The sequence below is a fragment of the Ranitomeya variabilis genome, chromosome 8, assembly GCF_051348905.1.
Source record: "Ranitomeya variabilis isolate aRanVar5 chromosome 8, aRanVar5.hap1, whole genome shotgun sequence".
NCBI classification, from domain to species: Eukaryota; Metazoa; Chordata; class Amphibia; order Anura; family Dendrobatidae; genus Ranitomeya; species Ranitomeya variabilis.
Genome location: NC_135239.1, coordinates 144,445,193 through 144,451,197, shown reverse-complemented (window position 1 = coordinate 144,451,197; position 6,005 = coordinate 144,445,193). Strand labels below are relative to the sequence as shown.

The following is a 6,005-nucleotide window of genomic DNA, read 5'->3' as shown; positions in this document are numbered from 1 at the left end:
TCGGTCAATGGTTTCCTTTATTCGCAGTGGCAAAGTGATGTGTGACAGAGATTTTCTAGAGGGCAATGAGGCTCAGACCTGACATGTTGTAATAAAGTCTCTCCATTGTTAAAAAAGGGGAATCAAACAATCTTTGTGGTTGTCATATAAAGGTGCAAAAAACTGAAAGAATAACCGGGACGTATACTAACTCGGGCTAGTCTCCCCTAGGTTAGCGGAGGTTGGCACCCTAGGTGTTGACGTGATGGCGCCCCGCTCAATGCCGGCAGCCCTAAACACCCTAGTGCCCTCTGAAAATCTTACACACATAAAAAACACACATACAAAAGATATCGGACAATAATAGCAATCACAAATATCTCGTAGTAAATTCTACTAAGTACCCCACACAGCACTGACTACGGCCAGAGGGCACACGGATTTACACAACCCTAAATCCCCTTATGAACCCTTATATTTAGGGGGAAACGCGTCAGGAAATAGAGGGAGCGCAGCAATGGCCGATAAGTACCACGATTATGTGGAAACGTTTTCTGAAACTATTTGACTGTATATCCATTGATGCATTGGTCTGGCCAATAAGGAGAGAATGAGACCACTCATTTATATGTGGGCGTTCTGAGCTATGTTCAGTTTGACAGTACCCTGTGATTTGTCATTTTTGGTCATGGATTGGTTGCTGATGTAAAGGTTACAAGACCATTTGAACTCTATGGGCATTGTGCTATAGGGATATTGATCTGGGTATATTATTATCTTAATTGTAGCCCTAAAATGATCATTAATGTGACTACAGATTCTAGCCCTAATATTTAATAAACAGGGTATTTATGTCACGCTGCGATTTTTTTTTTTTGCAGTATCTCTCCTAGAATTTACTACGAGGTATTTTTTATTGGTATTACTGTCCGATATCTTTTGTATGTGTGTTTTTTGTGTATAATTTAGTGTGTAAAGATTTTCAGGGTGCACTAGGGTTTTTAGGGCTGCTGATGTTGAGCGGGGCGCCATCACGTCAACAACTAGGGTGCCAACCTCCGCTGATAGGAAGGGTGTATCTGGGGCTAACTTAGGGAGAGACTAGCCCTAGTTATTATACTTCCCTGTTTTTTCTTTCAGTTTTTTACACCTTTATATGACAACCACAAAGATTGATTCCCCTTTTTTAATTATTTTTAATAAAGGTTAATTTTTAGAGGTCTATGGTTTTTTAGTGTTCAAGTAATATTAAGGTCCTACTATTTCATAATAATGTTTTGGTGAATAAAGTCTCTCCACTTTGTGCTGACTGCAGGGAAATAGAAGAAGAATCCTTCAGTCCAATGACAATAAAGGCTCCGTCCGGTTCCTGTTAATTTAACAATTTATTAAAATAATCGCGGCCATAATAGAGGCCAGACGGAGCCGTTCATACAGTAGGGTCATTTCAGTGTCACTTTCTCCATTATCTATCAATGGTCCCGTCCTGCAGGAATTCTAGGTGTGAACAGGTTGTGTAACTATGGAGGCTATAGCAGATCATTATTGGGAACATTGGCTACCTAAGCGGCAGTATGGCCCCGAGCTCCTGACCTGGGATTGTCTTGTCTGTTCACTCCCGCTCCTCTTCTACAGATCCTCCTGTCCCTTCACTCACGCTCCTCTTCTACAGATCCTCCTGTCCCTTCACTTCCTCTCCTCTTCTACAGATCCTCCTGTCAGTTCACTCCCTCTCCTCCTCTACAGATCCGCCTGTCCGTTCACTACCCCTCCTCTTCTACAGATCCTCCTGTTAGTTCACTCCCTCTCCTCCTCTACAGATCCGCCTGTCCGTTCACTACCCCTCCTCTTCTACAGATCCTCCTGTTAGTTCACTCCCATTCCTCTTCTACAGATTCTCCTGTCCCTTTACTCTCGCTCCTCTTCTACAGATCCTCCTGTCCGTTTACTCCTGCTTCTCTTCTACAGATCCTCCTGTCCATTTACTCCCGCTCCTCTTCTACAGATCCTCCTGTCCGTTCACTCCCGCTCCTCTTCTACAGATCCTCCTGTCAGTTCACTCTTGCTCCTCTTCTACAGATCCTCCTGTCCGTTCACTACCCCTCCTCTTCTACAGATCCTCCTGTCAGTTCACCTCCCTCCTCACAGATTCTCATGTGAGTTCACTCCCGTTCCTCTTCTACAGATTCTCCTGTCCCTTTACTCTCGCTCCTCTTCTACAGATCCTCCTGTCCGTTTACTCCTGCTCCTCTTCTACAGATCCTCCTGTCAGTTCACTCACGCTCCTCTTCTACAGATCCTCCTGTCCCTTCACTTCCTCTCCTCTTCTACAGATCCTCCTGTCAGTTCACTCCCTCTCCTCCTCTACAGATGCTCCTGTCCGTTCACTACCCCTCCTCTTCTACAGATCCTCCTGATAGTTCACTCCCGTTCCTCTTCTACAGATCCTCCTGTCCCTTCACTCACACTCCTCTTCTACAGATCCTCCTGTCCCTTCACTTCCTCTCCTCTTCTACAGATCCTTCTGTCAGTTCACTCCCTCTCCTCCTCTACAGATCCTCCTGTCCGTTCACTACCCCTCCTCTTCTACAGATCCTCCTGATAGTTCACTCCCGTTCCTCTTCTACAGATCCTCTTGTCCGTTTACTCCCGCTCCTCTTCTACAGATCCTCCTGTCCGTTCACTCCCGCTCCTCTTCTACAGATCCTCCTGTCAGTTCACTCCTGCTCCTCTTCTACAGATCCTCCTGTCTGTTTACTCCTGCTCCTCTTCTACAGATCCTCCTGTCCCTTCACTCCCGCTCATCTTCTACAGATTATTATTATTATTATTTATTATTATAGCGCCATTTATTCCATGGCGCTTTACATGTGAGGAGGGGTATACATAATAAAAACAAGTACAATAATCTTGAACAATACAAGTCACAACTGGAACAGGAGGAGAGAGGACCCTGCCCGCGAGGGCTCACAATCTACAAGGGATGGGTGAGGATACAGTAGGTGAGGATAGAGCTGGTCGTGCAGTGGTTCGGTCGATTGGTGGTTACTGCAGGTTGTAGGCTTGTCGGAAGAGGTGGGTCTTCAGGTTCTTTTTGAAGGTTTCGATGGTAGGCGAGAGTCTGATATGTTGTGGTAGAGAGTTCCAGAGTAGGGGGGATGCACGAGAGAAATCTTGTATGCGATTGTGTGAAGAGGAGATAAGAGGGGAGTAGAGAAGGAGGTCTTGTGAGGATCGGAGGTTGCGTGCAGGAAAGTACCGGGAGACGAGGTCACAGATGTATGGAGGAGACAGGGTGTGGATGGCTTTGTATGTCATGGTTAGGCTTTTGTACTGGAGTCTCTGGGTAATGGGGAGCCAGTGAAGGGATTGACAGAGGGGAGAGGCCGGGGAATAGCGGGGGGACAGGTGGATTAGTCGGGCAGCAGAGTTTAGAATAGATTGGAGGGGTGCGAGAGTGCTAGAGGGGAGGCCACAGAGCAGGAGGTTACAGTAGTCGAGGCGGGAGATGATGAGGGCATGGACTAGGGTTTTTGCAGATTCTTGGTTTAGGAATGTACGGATGTACAGATCCTCCTGTCCCTTCACTCCCGCTCCGCTTCTACAGATCCTCCTGTCCGTTTACTCCCGCTCCTCTTCTACAGATCCTCCTGTCCGTTTACTCCCGCTCCGCTTCTACAGATCCTCCTGTCCGTTTACTCCGGCTCCGCTTCTACAGATCCTCCTGTCCGTTTACTTCCGCTCCTCTTCTACAGATCCTCCTGTCCGTTCACTCCCGCTCCTCTTCTACAGATCCTCCTGTCCGTTCACTCCCTCTTTTTCTACAAATCCTCCTGTCGGGTTCACTCCCTCTCCTTTTCTACAGACCCTCCTGTCAGGTCTTTCATCTTTTTAGCTCCCACAGATCTTCTTGATCATCGCACTCCTATTCTGCTGTTACATGTCATCCTGTCAGTTCACTCTTCTACTGACCACACTCTGAATTTATTTGCCCCTTTATTTCTCTGCTGCAGAATATCTTGTTAGTTCACTTTCCTCTTCTGCTGCAGATTATATTGTTACATACACTTATGGCCGAAAGTGTTGGCACCCTTGAAATTGTTCCAGAAAATTAAGTATTTTTCCCAGAAATTTATTGCAATTACACATTTCTTATACACGTATTTATTTAATTTTTGTGTATTGTAACATTACAAAAAAAAGCATAGAAAAAAAGGCAAATTGGACACTATTTCACACACAACCCCTAAAATGAGCTGGACAAAATTGTTGGCACCTTTCCAAAATTGTGGGGAAAACAACTTTCTTTCAAGCATGCGATGCTCATTCAAACCCACCTGTGGCAAGTAACAGGTGTGAGCAACATAAAAATCATACCTGAAACCAAATAAAAAGGGAAGAAGTTGACTCCATCTTTGCAATGTGTGCCGCACTACGCATGGAGAATAGAAAGAGATCTGTTTGAGGACTTGAGAAACAAAATTGTTGAAAAATAGCAACAATCTCAAGGTTACAAGTTCATCTCCAGAGATCTTGGTGTTCCTTTGTCCACAATGCACAACATACAAGTGCATCTCACAAAATTAGAATATCATCAAAAAGTTAATTTATTTCAGTTGTTCAATACAAAAATTGAAACTCATATATTATATAGTCATTACAAATAGAGTGATCCCACGGGACTCCTTGAGCAAGATTGTCTGGAGAGGTCCACCAAATTAGTGACTGAATTGTGTTTGGAGATAAATTTAGCCGACCTTCTAAATTTCCTTTTAGAGAGACTTCTTCTGACAAGATCTGCCATTGAAGCTCCCTTGAGTGTAATTGAGCCCATTGGACTGCCGGGAAGCAGGCCGTCATGGGTCCCAGGAGGGACATTGCTTGGCACAGGGTTATGGCGGGGTTGTCTCGCCTTCTGGATACCAGACTTATGATGTTTTGAATTTTTTCCTCTGGAAGACGGCATACTTGATTTATAGAGTCCAGAGTGAGACCCAGGTACTCCTGGATCTGGCATGGTAACAACCTGGATTTTTTTAAGTTCACTAACCAGCCCAGTTTTTCCAGTGAATGTCTGATTGTTTTCAGCTGTTCCTCGCAATGTTGTGGAGAGGAACCTATTATCAGAAAATCGTCGAGGTACGGCACTATCAAGGTATCTTGCTCCCTCAGGTGAGCCATTACCTCTGCCACTAACTTCGTGAAGATGCGTGGGGCTATAGCCAGCCCGAAGGGTAGGGCCAAGAATTGAAAATCACCCCCCTTATGTGGACTGCTATTCTGAGGAATTTCTGGTGATCTTTGTGGACAGGGACGTGATAGTAGGCATCCCTTAGATCCAGGACTACCATAAAAAACAGTGGAAACAACATTTTTATCGAGGTTTTTATTGTTTCCATTTTGAATGGCTGGATTTCTAGGAATTTGTTTAGACCCTTCAGATTTATAATAGTCCTGAAGGAACCGTCCGGCTTCTTCCTCAGGAACAGAGGGGAGTAATACCCTTGACCTCTTTCTTGTGGGGGAACTTCCATGAGAACCCCTTTGTTTACCAGTCCCATGACCTCTTTTTCTAGTGCTAGTTGCTCTTCCTCCGAAGATTTTAGCACGTTATCATGAACGAGGAATGAGGGGGCTTTTGGAATTTCAATTTCAGTCCGGATCTTATTATGTTCAAAACCTAAGGACTGCTGGTAATTTTCTCCCAGGCTGAGAGGAAGAGGGTCAGTCTCCCCCCCACCTGGGGCAAGCATTCATTGTGCGGGTTTGTTGTTGTCGTTAGGGTTTTTGTTGAATATGAAACCCTTATTTTTGTTTCGCCTGTCTTCCCACCTGGGAAAACCCAGGGAGGGAAATGACTTCTTTTTATCTCCCGCTTTCTCCAGTATATCGTCTAGAGTGGGCCCGAAAAGGAACTCTCCTTCACAGGGGATGGTACACAATTTAGACTTCGTCTGGAGGTCTCCCGGCCAGCATTTCAGCCAGAGGGCCCACCTTGCGGCATTAGAAAACACTGCTGACCTGGC

At 45.3% G+C, this 6,005-nt stretch overlaps 1 protein-coding gene across 1 annotated transcript in view; it reads left to right on the top strand.

Annotated features, from left to right (window-relative positions):
• SLC25A17 (solute carrier family 25 member 17) overlaps positions 1-6,005 on the top strand; it is a 156,309-nt gene that overhangs the window by 266 nt on the left and 150,038 nt on the right. The gene's annotated exons all lie outside the window — the stretch shown is intronic.